At 35.2% G+C, this 16,984-nt stretch overlaps 1 protein-coding gene and 1 pseudogene across 4 annotated transcripts in view; one reads left to right on the forward strand and one right to left on the reverse strand.

Moving 5' to 3' along the window:
* TTC28 (tetratricopeptide repeat domain 28) overlaps positions 1 to 16,984 on the reverse strand; it is a 603,016-nt gene that overhangs the window by 547,081 nt on the left and 38,951 nt on the right. The gene's annotated exons all lie outside the window — the stretch shown is intronic.
* On the forward strand, positions 8,240 to 8,884 carry LOC306668821 (large ribosomal subunit protein uL22-like; annotated as a pseudogene). Its single transcript has one exon. The product of its transcript is annotated as a large ribosomal subunit protein uL22-like (transcript).

Here is a 16,984-nt window from a genome sequence, read left to right on the forward strand (position 1 = left end):
TTACACTAACTTCTCCTTGAAAAACCTCTACAGAAACAAGCCAACTCTTAAAATGTTTATTTTTGAATATCAGAGCTTAACTACTGAATAAACTTCTTATATCAGCCATTAAATTCTTTTTTTAAATACATATTTTTAGTTGCGAATGGATCATTTTATTTTATTTATTTAGATGTGGTGCTCAGTATCAAACCCAGGGCCTCACACATGCCAGGGAAATGCTCTACCACTGAGCCACAGCCCCAGTGATTTAATTCTTGAGTAGTGACTATTCTATTTACATATTCTGAGTTGCCAACTGATCTCAAATGGTAGACAACAATTTTATTAATTTACTCCTTCATACAATAACAAGCCACCACCTAAAATTATACACCAGGACTATAAAGTCTATTGGCAGAAGCATAATCCAAAATAATTCAGGAATGCATTCTACCTAACTCAAGATTCACATCAAAGTATATTATGCATGTGTACATGTGTGCACATACACACTCTCATACATATGCATGTGTACATAAGTTCCAGATGTGTATCTCTCTTCAGTTGTACATAGTCCCTATGCTGGCTGGATATGTGCAATTATTCTTAATGCCAACTCCTATTCTGTCACATTCTGACTAACCCCTGCAGAGAAGAGGCACATGGCATGAGGACTCCAGACAGACACAAGTACAAAAACATTATTTATCCCTTCATATTATCAAGCCAAGGAAACAAAAGAGAGGGAAGGACTGGTTGCTAGGATCAAGAAATTCAGAAAGAGTCCCAACCAGGCCCAAGGAGCTACAGGTTAGGTAGTGTTATGGTATGGATTTGAGGTATCTCCACAAAGCTTCTACTAATGCAGGAACATTCAGAGGTAAAATGATTGGATTATGAAAGCTGTGACCTACTCAGTCCATCCCAGTTTGAATGGACTGTGTAGTAACTGTAGGCAGATGGGGCGTGGATGGAGAAGGTGGGTCACTGGGGGCATGCCCTGGAAGGGTGCATCTTTCCCGTGGCCCCCATTCTCGCTCTACTTCTTGACCACACCAAAAGATGAGCAGCTTTCCTCCCCTAGGTCCTCCCCCATGATGTGTTGCCTCAACTTGGGCCCAAGCCAATGGAGGCTTTGGACTGAGATCTCTGAAACAGCGAACCCCAAAAAAATGTCCTCTAAGTTGTTTTGTCAGGTGCTTTGGACACTGTGATGAAAAAGCTAACTAAAACAGGTAGCACGAGCAAAGACTAATATTAAAAAACAAAGAATTAGGAATATAACATTATAAAAATCAAAGGTAAAGGCACCAAGCAAAAAATAACCACCAGGAGCCAAAAAGTGCTCAAAACCAAGGCAATCAAATTACTTACTTAAAATGTGGGCAAGTGGTACCACAATCTATCTAGAGATTCCCAATAAATTTCTTGTCAGGTAATAGATCCTGGACCAGAAAGGAAAGAGTGTCCATAAAGAACATTACTGGAAGGGCTGGAGATATAGCTCAGTTGGTAGCATACTTGCCTCACTTGCACAAGGCCCTGGGTTCAATCCCCAGCACCACAAAAAACAACAACAACAACAACACACACACACACAAAAAAAACATTACTGGAGCAGTCACTGAAATCTGAATGGGACTTGTGGATTGGATAGCAGTAGTATACCAATGTTAGCATCCTGGTTTTAACAGTTGTTCTGTGGTTATATATCAGTGTTCTCAATACATACTGAAGGATTTTGAGTGAGACATCATATCTGCAATTTAATCTCAAATGGTTCAAAAAATAACAACAACATAGTACAAACAGAGAGACAATTACAGGACATATATAGTAAAATGTTAACAATTGCAGAATCTAGACAAAAGGTACACAGGAGTCCTTGCACTAATCTTGCAGCTTTTCTCTATTTTCAATATTTTTTTTAAGGTACCAGGGATTGAAAACAGGGCGCTCAACTACTAAGTCACATTCCCAGCCCTTTTGTGTTTTATTTAGAGACAGGGTCTCACTGAGTTGCTTATTAGCACCTCACCTAGCTTTTAACTCATGATCCTACTGCCTCAGTCTCCCAAGCTGCTGGGATTACAGGCACGTACCACTGTGCCCAGCTCTCTAGTTTCAAATTTTAAAAATAAAAATATTTAAATAAAATCTTAAATGCTTTGACAATGAAATACAGTATATTCTAAATTGATAAATGCAAGAAATTATTTCAAAATCATAAGTTAAATAGATGTAATACTACCACAATTCAGAATGCATTTTTTTATGTCTAAACTAATAAATAGATAAAGTATTGTAACTACAGTTCTTCAAAGCCTCACTCAATTTTAATTAGAGATAATAACTTTCTTAAATTAAATTAGAAGATATTCTTTCCAGAGAATTAAAATGAGGTAATAGTGTAATCCTAGAGTTATATACAAGTAAATTTTAAAATATGATGATGTAAAAACAATACTTTTGAGATCCCTTCTCAAAACTGAAACAGTAATAGTGGGGTGCAGTAACACATGCCTGTCATCCCAGTGGCTCGGGAGGCTGAGGCAGTAGACTCTCGAGTTCAAAGTCAGTCTCAGCAAAAGCAAAGAACTACGCAACTCAGTGAGCCTGTCTCTAAATAAAATACAGAATTGGGCTGGGGATGAGGCTTAGTAGTCAAGGGCCCCTGAGTTCAATCCCTGGTACCCACCCTCCCAAAAAAAAAACTGAAACAGTATAATTAGTACTTCTGAAATAAAAGCCAATTTCTGTAACAAAATAATCACTGAATTTAACCAATTATTAATTTTTTCCAATGGTTTCCCATGTTGCTATAATAACATAAATAAAAAGAATGTTTCTATTTGGGTATTAGTAATATTTCAATTTCCAAAAGAGATTAATTTTATGTTAAGTATACTGATCATCTACCAATCTTGTTACTTTAAAATATTTTTTGGAAAAACTAATTCTTTGCCAGCATTTCTGGAGTTGCTTTGGTAACTTCTAATCTGAAATGCTTTTTTGAGACCATTGAAAAACGTTCTTATTAAATAACTGGAAATCTCTAAGACAGTTTTCTGTTCATCGAGACAAAAAGTGCCACCAAACTTTTATTACAGGAGACAAGACCAATGGAACCTTTAAAAGTCGTATGTTTTAGTGAATTTTAAATGTCATCCACAAAGCACATATCTGCATTTCAGTTGATGCCATTGATAAGCACAAATGACAAAAAACAAGCAAACTTTTACTTCATTTTAAACAATATGTCCAAACTCTTTAGTGATAAATTCATACCATGTAGGAGCCAGAAATAAAACTTGTTACTTACCATGTTTATAATATGTTCATTAGGACAGGCCATTCTTAAATGAATCACAATAAACAAACTTAAGCATTTAAATAATTGTCCTGCTATTTCCTGAATTTCCTTAATGGCAAGACTTCCCTTCTTGCCAGACTTCCTGAATCATTTCCTAGGACACAGCATCCATCTTAAAGCAGTTGTTTCTATCCCACAAAAGCCTGGTTTCCAAGGAGATACTGTGGACTCTCACATTACTTAGGCTGACATTTATGAGAAAAATCCCCGTTGGTAAAATACTATGACTCTCCTCTTAGATCAACAAAAGTAAAATAAATGTATAAGTAAATAAACAAAGAGCAGGCTTAAGAGAGAATCACTTCAACAACAAATAGAAAAGCTACCAATCCAATGTTGGCAATTAAAAAACATACTTTTGTTCAAGTAACAAAGAAACAAAGACTACTTTGTGTCTTCTTATGTGTACCCAAGAAAAAACAGAAAACTTTCAACCACCTTCTACCTCATTGCTTATTACAGGGCTCAGTAGACAAGAACAGCCTTCCCCAGCAGTGATCATCCTTCTCCAGCCAAGGATGCAAAAGTCACTGTGTTCCCCTGCCAGTCCATCCAACAAGCTCTCAACTCTATAAATTTTCTCTTCTTTTTCAATAAAAAAATAAAAAATATTAAACTGGTATATTTATAACATGAAATAATGTGTAACCATTAAAAATAATTAGGTATGCAAACCAACAAACAAATAAGCACACTACAAATCCAACATTTTAAAAGTATCCCTTTTCTTAAAAAAAGTATGTAGGCCTATATATGTGATGTACATATATGTGTAAAGACATATTACAAAAAGTCTTAAAAAATACTTGTTATGGTTTGGATATGAGGTGGCCCCAAAGCCTCCTGTTAACACAGAAATGTTCAGAGGTGAAGTGATTGGGATTATGAGAGTCCATCCTAGCTCAAAGGCACTAACTGGGTGACAACTGCAGGCGTAGCTGGAGAGGTGGGTCACTGGGGGCATGTCCTGGAAGGGTGCAAATTCCCTATGGTGCCTTCCCCACCCTCTGCTTCCTGATCCCACCATGAGCTGAGCATCTTTCCTCCACTGGAACCCTCCCCCATGATGTGCTGGCTTGCCCAGAGCAATGAAGTCAGCCATTCAGACTGAGACATCTGCAATGTGAGCCCCAAATACATCTTTCCTCCTCTAAGTTGTTCTTGTAGGGTATCTTGGTCACAGCAATGCAAAAACTGACTAAAACCAATACTGAAATAGGTTAAAAACAGTTAACTCTAAGGACTAAAATGGGGAAAATAACAAGTAGTAGAAAAAAGAGGAATATAATTTTTCTTGTTCAAAACTATTTCAAAAGTAACTTTGAATTAGTTTGGTGACTTGAAAAATCTATGTATTTAATTTATAGATTAGCTCAAAAGACCTGAACATGGCTCCAAATGCATACAAATCATAAGTATCACAAAACCATTTATTTAGGCATATGAAATAATGGCCTATATATTTTTTTAAGTTCTTTTGTAGTTGTAGATGGACAGAATGCCTTTATTTTATTTGTTTATTTTTATGTGGTGCTAAGGATCAAACCCAGTGCCTCACACATGCTAGGCAAAGCGCTCTGCCATTGAGTTACAGTCCCAGCCCATAATGGCTTCTATTAATAAAAATAAATCATTTATTTTCAAAGACAAACTGGTAATAAAAATTGTTTTTGTCAAGAAATTCATAATATTAAAAGAATATAGTAAGAACTGGCTGTGATGGATTTAGCTTATGATAGTGACAGGGTTCAGGACAAGCTATCCCTAAATACAGCACCTTGGAAAATTAAATATTTTAAGATGAAGGAATCTAAGAAATTGAAGGCATAGGAAGACTTCAGACTCTCCTCTGATCCAAGTCATAAGACCTTCAAATGGAAGTGCCTCTCCCTATACTGTGAAGAAAGGAATACCCTTATCTCCAAAGATGGAGAGACAGTGAGAAAAATCTAAACAGATCTTGGCTAAATTTCTCAGTTTATTATCCTTAGCTCATAGACCCTTTATACTACCACATCTTTCTATGATTTTCTTCTACTCCTTATTAAACCTAGCATAAAAACATTCGTTTAACCATTTTTTTACTTACTTTATGAAGGCTTCCATATCATATAAAACACATTAAACAAATGTGTACACTTTTCTCTTGCTAATCATCTTTTGTTATGGGGACTCTACAGAGAATATGGGTAACAAAATATATTTTTTCCTCTCCTACAACAGAATATAAAGTTCAAATTAAATTAAGTGGATGTGTTCATATTTCCATATGAAAAATCCTCCTTCTTGATGATCATGCCAAAGGTCTACAAAAAGCTTCTGAATAACTAAATTTTCACCTCCTTAAAAACAAGAATAGGGGTTGGGGTTGTGGCTCAGTGGTAGAGCACTTGCCTAGCATGTGTAGGGCACTGGGTTCAGTTCTCAGTACTGCACATAAATAAATGAATAAAATAAATGTCCATCAACACCTAAAAAAATATTTTAAAAAAACAAGAATAGAACTATGTAAAAAGACTACGTAAAAAGACTACTATGTAAACTATGTACATGTGTACATGGAAGGCAGTCTTATTATAAATATTGTGAATTTAATATTTGACTCATAATTTAAATTTTATATGTCATGAAACCATATGCACATATGTTAAGAAATTTGGAATCAGGTAAATAAAAGTTCTATTCCTAGTCTTTTTCTTACTCTGTAACTCTAGGAAAATCACATAAATCTCCCTGGACCTCACATTACGTATAAAACTTAACACTAGCAAAATTTGTCAAAATTAACTTTTTCAGAACTTGAAATTAACTAACCGCAACAACTCAAGAGAAACAGTTGAATCTCAGAACACTGTTTTGTGTTAACCTGTACTATTTCTATTCCATTTTCCAGATATGTGATATATGATAGACTTGAAGACCAGTGGTCTTCCAACCACAATCAATATGAAAATCAGAAGTTTGGGATCAAATCGAGGGCTCAGAATGGTTTAGAGCTCCCAAAACACCTCATCCCCCAGAAAATCACCATTAGGTGAATTTTCTGGAAGCTTCCTGGAAAGTTTCATTCACAAGACTTTATTTGATCTAATGCAAAGGTAGTTCAAAGTGTGTGCCAAATAAAATCAGTGGCAATTGCTTAAAATAACAGGTGCCTGAAGCAGCAACATAAGTTAAACAAGAGTCTAATGACAAACCTTAAAGAAAAGTCTAGAGAATGAGATATTCATACGGGTCTTTGAATACTCCAAAATATTCCTAGGAATCCAGAAAGTGCAGGGCAGTATGCATGCCCAAGAACAATCTGAGAAGGTCCTAATCTCTCACTTCTGGCTGACCTTGAGGTTCTACACTATCAGGTAGAGTGAGACCCTAACTATCAGGAAGTAAAGGTTAAGATAGAATTATAAACTCCCAGAGAGCTAAAGGAGTGCCCCCAACACACACAGAAAGCTCTTTGGCAAAGGCTGAGAACGTGTGACTGGTTCAAGGTCTTAAAGAATCACAGTAAAATCATTAGCTGAGCACTAAGCTAAATGAACAAAGACTTCAGTGTCTGAACAAGACAAAGAGTACAGACTTTAAAGAATTAGTCTAGGAAATTCACTAACACACAAAAGGCAACAATAACAAACCTGAGAAAAAGAGGAATCTGATTTCCAAAGTTGCCACTTTATACAACTTAAAATGTCCACTTTTCATGAAAAAAAAAAAAAAAAGAGCATACAAATATAAAGAGGTAAATATGACCCATACACTGGAGGAAAAACAGTCAATAGAAACTGAAGAAATCAACATGTTAGACTTACTGGACAAATTAAATCAGAAGCTAGGGATGTAACTTAGTAACACAGCAGCTGCCTAGCACATATGAGGCCCCGAGTTATATCCAGGAGGGCAGGAAGAGAAGGGAGGAGAAAGAAAAAAAAATCAAATCAGCTATCATGTATGTATTCAAAGAAATATAAAAAAAGCTATAATGTATATGTTCAAAGAACTAAAAATATACATATTTATATTTTATATATACACATATATACATAAAGAACTAAAGAAAACTGTAAGCATAATGTCTCACCAAAAAGAAAATATCAGTAAAGAGATAGGAATTGTATATATTTTATAAGGAACAAAACAGGAATTCTGACATTTTAAAAAATAAAGTAACTGAAAATAAAAATTCACTAGAAGGGACCAAGAACAGATCTCAATAGATAAAACACTGAGCAAACTTTAAAATAGGTAAATTTCTGAAAAATAGAAACAAAAATAGAATAATAAATATAAAGAGAAATTCAAGAGAACAGTGTGACACCATCAAGCATACCAACCTATGCATAATGGGGCTCTGCCAAAAATGGGAGAAAAAGAAAAGAGCAGAATATCTGAAGAAAAAGCAACTGAAAACTCCCTAACTTTTATCAAAAACATTACATATCCAGGGCTGGGTGGGGATATAGCTCAGATGGTAGAGCGGTTGTCTAACATGCACAAGGCCCTGGGTTCAATCTCCAGTATCACCAAAAAAAAAAAAAAAATTATACATCCAAAGAGCTTGAACTCCAGGTGGGATAAACTCAAATCCACATCTAGACACCTGATACTCAAATGGTCAAAAATCAAACATAGATAATTTTGAAAGAAGCAAGAAAGTGACTCATCACATACCTGCAAAACAAATAAACAAAAACCCTCTATAATATTAACAGTTGACATCTCATCAGAAACCAAAGGGTTCCTCCTAACCTTGTATTTGAATATACAACCAGGGTAACTCCACATCATGTACAACCCCAAGAACAGGATCCTAATTAGGATAAGTTATACTCTATGTATGTATAATATGCCAAAATAGGAGTTTTCATGAATTCTCCCAGAAGCCACCCCTCTTCCTCTTCCTGTAAGCGGCCTCAGGTGATCTGTGAAAATGGTCTGCTACTCTCTTGACCCAGAAAACCCCACAAAGTCATGCAAATCAAGAGGTTCAAATCTTCGTTCACTTTAAGAACACCCGTGAAACTGTGCAGGCTATCAAGGGTATGCATATCTGAAAAGCTACCAAGTACCTGAAGAATGTCACTTTAAAGAAGCAATGTGTGCCATTCCGGCGTTACAATGGTGGAGTTGGTAGGTGTGCCCAGGCCAAACAGTGGGGCTGGACACAGGGACGGTGGCCCAAAAAGAATGCTGAATTTTTGCTGCATATGCTTAAAAATGCAGAGAGTAATGCTGAACTTAAGGGTTTAGACGTAGATTCTCTGGTCATTGAACATATCCAGGTGAACAAAGCACCCAAGATGCGCCGCCGTACTTACAGAGCTCATGGTCGGATTAATCCATACATGATTTTCCCCTGCCACATCGAGATGATCCTCACTGAAAAGGAACAGATTGTTCCTAAACCAGAAGAGGAGGTTGCACAGAAGAAAAAGATATCCCAGAAGAAACTAAAGAAACAAAAACTTATGGCACGGGAATAAATTCAGCATAAAATAAATGCAAATAAAATAAAATAAAATAAAAAATATGCCAAAATACATTCCACTGTCATGTATAACTAAAAAGAATTTTTTAAAGGGTTCAAAAGGCAATGGAATGACCAATTCAAAGGACTGAAAAACAACGTCAACCAACAAGTCTACATCCAACAAAACTATCCTTTAAAAATGAAGTAGAAATTGAGATGTTCCTACGTAATGAAAACACGATCTGTTGCTAGTAGGCTTGTTCTACAAGTAATATTAAAGGAAGTCTTTCAGGCTACACTGAAAGAACATTAGAGGGTGACTTAAATCATTAAGAAATGAAAGGAACCTGTAAAGATAACTGCATAAATATAAAAGACAATGTAAATATGTTTAGGTTGAAGCTTTTTTCTCTCATCTGATTTAAAAAACAATGGCATACTATGAAACTAAGTTGAGGGGCTTATAATTATAAAATGTAATTTTTATGACAATAATAGGACAAAGGAAGAGAGAAGGGAATAGTTATACTGGAATAAGGTTTTTGTATACTATTTAAATTAAAATGATATAAAAGAAGGAAGAAGGGAATAGAGCTATATGGGAGGTTTTTATTGCCATTTAAAAATTGTATAAATTCATACTACATTGTTTTTTAAAGTGAAATGTTAGTTATAATCCTTAGGCAACCACCAAGAAAACTTAAAATGTATACAGTTGTTGGGCATGGTGGTGCACACGTGTAATCCCAGCTACTTGGGAGACTGAAGCAGGAGGATAACAAATTTAAGGCTAATTTAAGCAACTTAGTGAGACCCTAATCCAAAATGAAAAATAAAAAGGGCTGGGGGGCATAACTCAGTGGTAAAGGACTTGCCTAGCATGTGAAAGATTCTGGGTTCAATCCAAACTACTGAAAAATACATATACACACATACACAAACACATACACACACAGAGTAAAAGAAAGAACTGAAATGATATACTAGAAAATATCTATTTAATACAGAATAAGAAAGTAATGGAAGAACAGAGAACCAGAGAAATCATGAAACATACAGAAAACAAATAGAAAAATTGCAGGCATAAATCCATCTCTCAACAGTTATCTTAGGGTTGGGGCTGTAGCTCAGTGGTAGAATGCTTGCCTAGCATTTGTGAGGCACTGGGTTCAATTCTCAGCACCACCTAAAAATAAATAAAATAAAGGTATAAAAACCGGTTATCTTAAATATAAATGGATTAAGCACTACAATCAAAAGGAAGAAATTAGCAAACATGGTTTTAAATAGATGATGCAACTATACACTGTCTACAAGATACTCAGTTTCAAAAACATAAATAAGTTTTTATTTATTTATTTATTTTTTTACGGTGCTGGGGATCGAACCCAGGGCCTTGTGCTTGCAAGGCAAGCACTCAACCGACTGAGCTATCTCCCCAGCCCATAAATAAGTTGAAAAGAAAACGATGGAAAAAGACATACCATGCAAAGTTGTAACCAAAAGAGAGTTGAAGTGACTATATTAATATCAGATGAAATAGATTTTAAGATAAGAATTCTTATTAGAGACAAAGAATATTTTGTAATGATGAAAGAATCAATTTTTCAGGGAAACATACGCTTATAAAAATCTATATACCCAACAACACACCAAAAATTCATGAAGTAAAAACTGACAGAACTGAAGAAGAAAACAGAATATTCAACAATAATATCTGGAGACTTAAGAACTTCACTTGTTAGTGAAGTCTTGATAGGATCATCTACCACATCAACAAAGAAAGAGAGAATTTGAGGAAAACTGTAAATGAGCCAACCTAATAAACATATATAGAATTCCCCACCCAATGACAGCAAACACTCTCTTCAAGTCAAGTGCACAGGAGACATTCCTGAGAAGAGACCATATGTTAGGTAATAAAACAAGCCTCAATAAATGTAAAATATATCATAGGACGTATGTTTCTCCAACCACAGTGGAATCAAATTTGAAATAGATAACAGAAGTAAATTTGGAAAGTCACAAATATGTGGAAATTAAACAATTTATATCCTTTAAACAGACAAATACACCATCCTTCTAGCTAGAGCCTTCCAATGACATTCTGTCAGTCTTTAAATAAAATTCTACCTCTTTACAATGGCAAAAAAAAAAGGTCCTAAATAACCTGACTCTCAGCCAATTCAACATCCTCATCTACCATTTCCTTTTCATTCACTCACTCACGTGTTGTTTTCTTCACTAAGCCATGTTCAAACAAGTTGCTTACTCTGCCCATAATGCACTGTGTACATTAGCTCTGCATTGGGTTTTCAAGTCTCATTTGAATCCTTTCTTCCCACACAATTCTCCCACAATCCTGTCATTCTCTGTCTTCAGTACGCTCCGTCCCTTTAGTCTGCTTTAAATTGTCTTTAGAACACTTACATTTTCAGACATTTTCATGTGCATTTATTTACTGCTTCTCCCTAATTGAATTTAAGTTGAGATCTTATTCTACCTTGTTCTTAGCTAAATCACTATGGTTAAGAACAGTCCCTAACACATAGAAAAAAATTGTTCAAATACTTGGTGAAGAAATAAATTGGAATTATAAAAAGCACACCAAAAAGTGCATAGTGAATGTACACTATTTAAAAATCTATAAAAATGCATCTTAAAACCATTTTATGCATTTCTGTTATTAAGCTCCAAGCTATTTTAAACACTTTGCTTACTTGTCCTTACAAGTTACAGAAAAATAATTGCAGATTCAAGCTCTGCTTTACCTTATGGGAAAATGAAATTTAATAATCTCCTTATGTCAAAAGGACATATCAGAGCTTGTTAGATCTTGACAGACAATTCTGAATTCGTAAGTTCTTGACTGATGGTATCCTTTGTCCAGGAAAATAGTACAGTAATTAGGATAAATTCTTTAGAATCACACTTAAAAATCACACAGACTTGGGTTAAAGTCTAACTCTTCCACAGTTACTAGGTGGATGTTCTAGATATGTTAGTAATCTCTCATTAAATATTTTTAAATTATTTTTAAGGTACCAGGATCGAACCCTGGGGCACACTACCACAGAGCTACAGCCCCATCTCTTTTTATTTTTTATTTTGAGACAGGGTCTCACTAAGTTGCCCAGGTTGGACTTGAACTTGCAATCCTCCTGCCTCAGCCTCCCAAGTCACTGGGATTTCAGGCATGTGCCATTGCATGCCCAGCTCTCATTAAGTATAAGTGTTCTCTTTTGTAAAGCTGAGATGATAATATCTATACCACAAGATTGTTATAAACATAAAATTGATATCACAAATAGAAGGATCAAAATAAATGAATAAAAAGATCAGACTTCTATGTGGCAAATAAGCCTTCAAATAAAGGTACTAAAATTTATTACTATTATATTAGATAAACCAAAGGGAAACAGGAAGTCAAAATGTGTTTAAATATTTTTTCTTACATGCAACTCTTTCAGCAGATAAAATAACTGACAAATAGTATATTTAAAACCTATACCTGGGTATTAAACCTGATGATAGAATTCTGTCAACAGGAAATAATAAATGACTGAAAATACAAGTAGAGCTTTAAGTTCAAGGCAGAAAAAAGGAGGTCTTTTATGATGTGCTTTAACATCAGTAGGAAACTCCCAATGTGAAATATTCTGTTATGTACCACATGAAATTTACCATTCCTTTGGGTTATCTTCTTATGGTACCCTTAAAGAACATAACTATTTCTGGAAGTCATAAACTCACACAAAAGTGACAATAACTGCTTTACAACCCACTTGTCTGAAAAGATGTTATTGAAGCAAACTCCAGATCAGAGAAATAAAGAATATAAAGTCAAATTAAACTAGATAATAACTAGCCAGAGCAATTCGGCAAGGGAAGGAAATAAGAGATAAAAATAGGGAAAGAAAAAGTTGAATTATCTTTTTTTGCAAATAATGTGATCCTATATTTTGAAGATCAAAAAACCCCACTTGGCTCATCCCTGGAATGCAAGGATGGTTCAACATTCGTAAATCAATAAACGTAATCCATCATGTCAATAGACTTAAGGATAAGAATCATATGGTTATTTCAACTGACGCAGAAAAAGCGTTCAACAAAATACAACACCCCTTCATGCTCAAAACACTAGAAAAAATGAGGATAGTAGGAATATACCTGAACATTGTAAAGGCAATTTATGCTAAGCCCATGGCCAACATCATTCTTAATGGAGAAAAACTGAAACCATTCCCTTTAAAAACTGGAACGAGACAGGGATGTCCTCTTTCACCACTTCTATTCAACATTGTCCTTGAAACTCTAGCCAGAGCAATTAGGCAGACCAAAGAAATTAAAGGGATACGAATAGCTAAAGCAATCCTTAGCAGGAAGAATGAAACAGGGGGTATTGCAATACCAGAACTTCAACTATACTACAAAGCAATAGTAACAAAATCAGCATGGTATTGGCACCAAAATAGACAGGTAGATCAATGGTACAGAATAGAGGACACAGACACAAACCCAAATACATACAATTTTCTCATACTAGACAAATGTGCCAAAAATATGCAATGGAGAAAAGATAGCCTCTTCAACAAATGGTGCTGGGAAAACTGGAAATCCACATGTAACAGAATGAAACTAACCCCCTATCTCTCACCCTGCACAAAAATCAACTCACAATGGATCAAGGACCTTGAAATCAGACCAGAGACCCTGCATCTTATAGAAGAAAAAGTAGGTCCAAATCTTCACCTTGTTGGCTTAGGATCAGACTTCCTTAACAGGACTCCCATAGCACAAGAAATAAAAGCAAGAATCAACAACTGGGATAGATTCAAACTAAATAGCTTTCTCTCAGCAAAGGAAATTATCAGTAGTGTGAAGAGAGAACCTACAGAATGGGAGAAAATCTTTGCCACTCATACTTCAGATAGAGCACTAATTTCCAGAATATATAAAGAACTCAAAAAACTCTACACCAAGAATACAAATAACTCAATCAACAAATGGGCTAAGGATATGAACAGACACTTCACAGAAGAAGATTTACAAGCAATCAACAAACATATGAAAAAATGTTCAACATCTCTAGTAATAAGAGAAATGAAAATCAAAACTACACTAAGATTCTATTTCACCCCAATTAGAATGGCAATTATCAAGAATACAAGCAACAATAGGTGTTGGAGAGGATGTGGGGAAAAAGGTACACTCATACATTGCTGGTGGGGATGCAAATTAGTGCAGCCACTCTGGAAAGCAGTGAGGAGATTCCTCAGAAAACTTGGAATGGACCCACCATTTGACCCAGCTATCCCACTCCTTGGCCTATACCCAAAGGACTTAAAATCAGCATACTACAGAGATACAGCCACATCAATGTTCATAAGCTGTTCAATTCACAATAGCCAGACTGTGGAACCAACCTAGATGTCTTTCAATTGTTGAATGGATAAAGAAACCGTGGTATATATATACAATGGAGTATTACTCAGCTATAAAGAATAATAAAATTATGGCATTTGCAGGCAAATGGATGAAATTGGAGAATATCATGCTAAGTGAGATAAGCCAATCTCAAAAATCCAAAAGACAAATGATCTCACTGATAAGCGAATGATGACACATAATGGGGGGTGGGAGGGGGACAAGAATGGAGGAAGGAGGGACTGTATAGAGGGAAAAGAGGGGTGGGAAGGGTGGGAGGGGTGGGGGGGAGGAAAAAATAACAGAATGAATCAAACCTCATTACCCTATGTGAATGTATGATTATGCAAATGGTATGTTGTTACTCCATGTACAAACAGAAACAACATGTATCCCATTTGTTTACAATAAAAACAAATTAAAAAAAAAACCACTAAAAGACTATTAGAGCTAATAAACAAATTCAAAGTAGCAGGTTAAAATATAAACATACAAAAAGCAACAACTTTCCTATATACGAACGATGAATCTTCTGAGAAAGTAATTAGGAAAATAATTACTTCATGATAGTCTCAAAGTAAAATAAAATAAAATACCTAGGAACAAACCTAACCAACAAGGTGAAAAAACTATAGAATAAAACTATACAATAAAAACTATAGAATAATGAAGAAGAAACTGAAAAAGACACAAGATGGAAAGGCCTCCCATGTTCATGGATAAACAGACAATATTGTTAAAATGGTCATACTACCAACAGCAACATAGAGACTCAATAAAATCGTGAACAAAATATCAATGACATTCTTCACGACACTAGAAAAAAAAGTCCTAAAATTCATTTGGAAAAATAAAAGGCCCAGAATAATCAAAGAAATCCTGAGCCAAAAAATTAATGCTAAAGGCATCATAATACCTGGCTTCAAATTATACTACAGAGTTACAGTAACAAAAACTGCATGGTACTAGAATAAAAACGGACACATAGACCAATAGTATAAAATAGAGACACCCAACACATTTACAGTTATCTGATCCTTGACAAAGGTGCCAAAAACATACATTGGTGCTGGGGAAACTGTATATACGTGCTGGGAAAACATAAGTAGAAGAATAAAACTAGAACCTTATTTTTCACCCTGCACAAAAAAATCAACTCAAAATGGATCAAAGACCTAGGAATTAGAACAGAAACTCTGCAACTCCTAGAAGAAAACATAGGGTCAACACTCCAGCTTTTAGGCACAGGCAATAGCTTTCTCAATAGGACCCCTAACGTTCAGGAAATGATGCCAGGAGTTAATAAATGTGATGGCATCAAATTAAAAAGATTCTGCACAGGAAAGAAAACAATTAGCAATGTGAAGAGAGAACCTACAGAATGGAAAATCTTTGCCAGTTACTCTCCAGATAGAGAATTAATATCTAGACTATATAAAGAACTCAAAACACTTAACACCAAAAAAACAAATAACCCAATTAATAAATAGGCAAACCAATTAAACAGACACTTCTCAAAAAAAGAATACAAATAGATAATATATGAAAAAATGTTCAATATCATTAGCAATTAAAGAGATGCAAATAAAAACTACATTGAGATTTGTCTCATACCAGTCAGAATGGTTGCCATCAAGAACACAAACAAAAATAAATGCTGGACAGGATGTGGAGAAAAAGGAATACTTTTACATTGGTGGGATTATAAATTAGAACAACCACTATGGAAATCAACATGGAGTTGCCTCAAAAGAATAGGCATGGAAACACCATTTGACCCAGGTATACCACTCCGCAGTATTTCTCCTGAAGAACCAAAGTCATCTTACTACAGTGTACAGTGATACATGCGCAACTCACAATAGACAAACTATGGAACCAGCCTAGGTGTCCATCATTTGATGAATGAATAAAGAAAGTGTGGTATATATACACAAGGGAGTTTTATTCAGCCATAAAGAAAAATGTAATTGTGTCATTTTCAGGAAATGGATGGAGTTTGAGAATATTATGTTAAGCAAAATAAGTCAAACTCAGAAGGTCCAGAGTCACGTATTTTCTCTCATATGGGGAAACTAGAGAGGAAAAAGGAAAAGAAAGTGGAACAGGGATCTAATGAAAATCAAAGGGAGATCCACAGAAGAAAGGTGACTGGGAATGGGAAGAGGGGAGGGAGAGCCAGTGTTGGATGAGTGATACTGGCTAAATTATAATGTTATATTATGTACTGTATGAATATGCAACAACAAATTCCACCACTATGTACAACTACAATGCACCAACAAAAATGTGGAAAGAAAATAATAAAAAATAGATACAACTAAAAGGGGAATGAAGGTACATGAATAACACCATACTATGATTTGACAAAGAATACTGAGATAATTACAAGAATGGCCATGAGCTCTTCCTCATCTGTCTGTATGTATCTTTAGATAATTCCCTCCTAGGGTGGCTGTGGATTTGTCCATGTAAACTACTCTGGCCAATGGGGAGGACAGCAAACGTGGTACAATTAAAAAGTGCTGTGTATTTGGTTTGTACTCTTTGCAGTCTCTTGGAATCCCACAACTGCTATACAAAGAGCAATTTTATTTTCTTCATAAAAATCTTTCTTAATATTTTTTATTAGTTCCTTTTAGTTATACATAATATTAGGGTTTATTTCAATATAATTATACAAGCATGGAATATAGTTCACTCTGATTCAGTCCCTGGTAGTTCCGCTTTCCTCC

This window comes from Sciurus vulgaris, assembly GCF_902686455.1.
Source record: "Sciurus vulgaris genome assembly, chromosome: 8".
NCBI classification, from domain to species: Eukaryota; Metazoa; Chordata; class Mammalia; order Rodentia; family Sciuridae; genus Sciurus; species Sciurus vulgaris.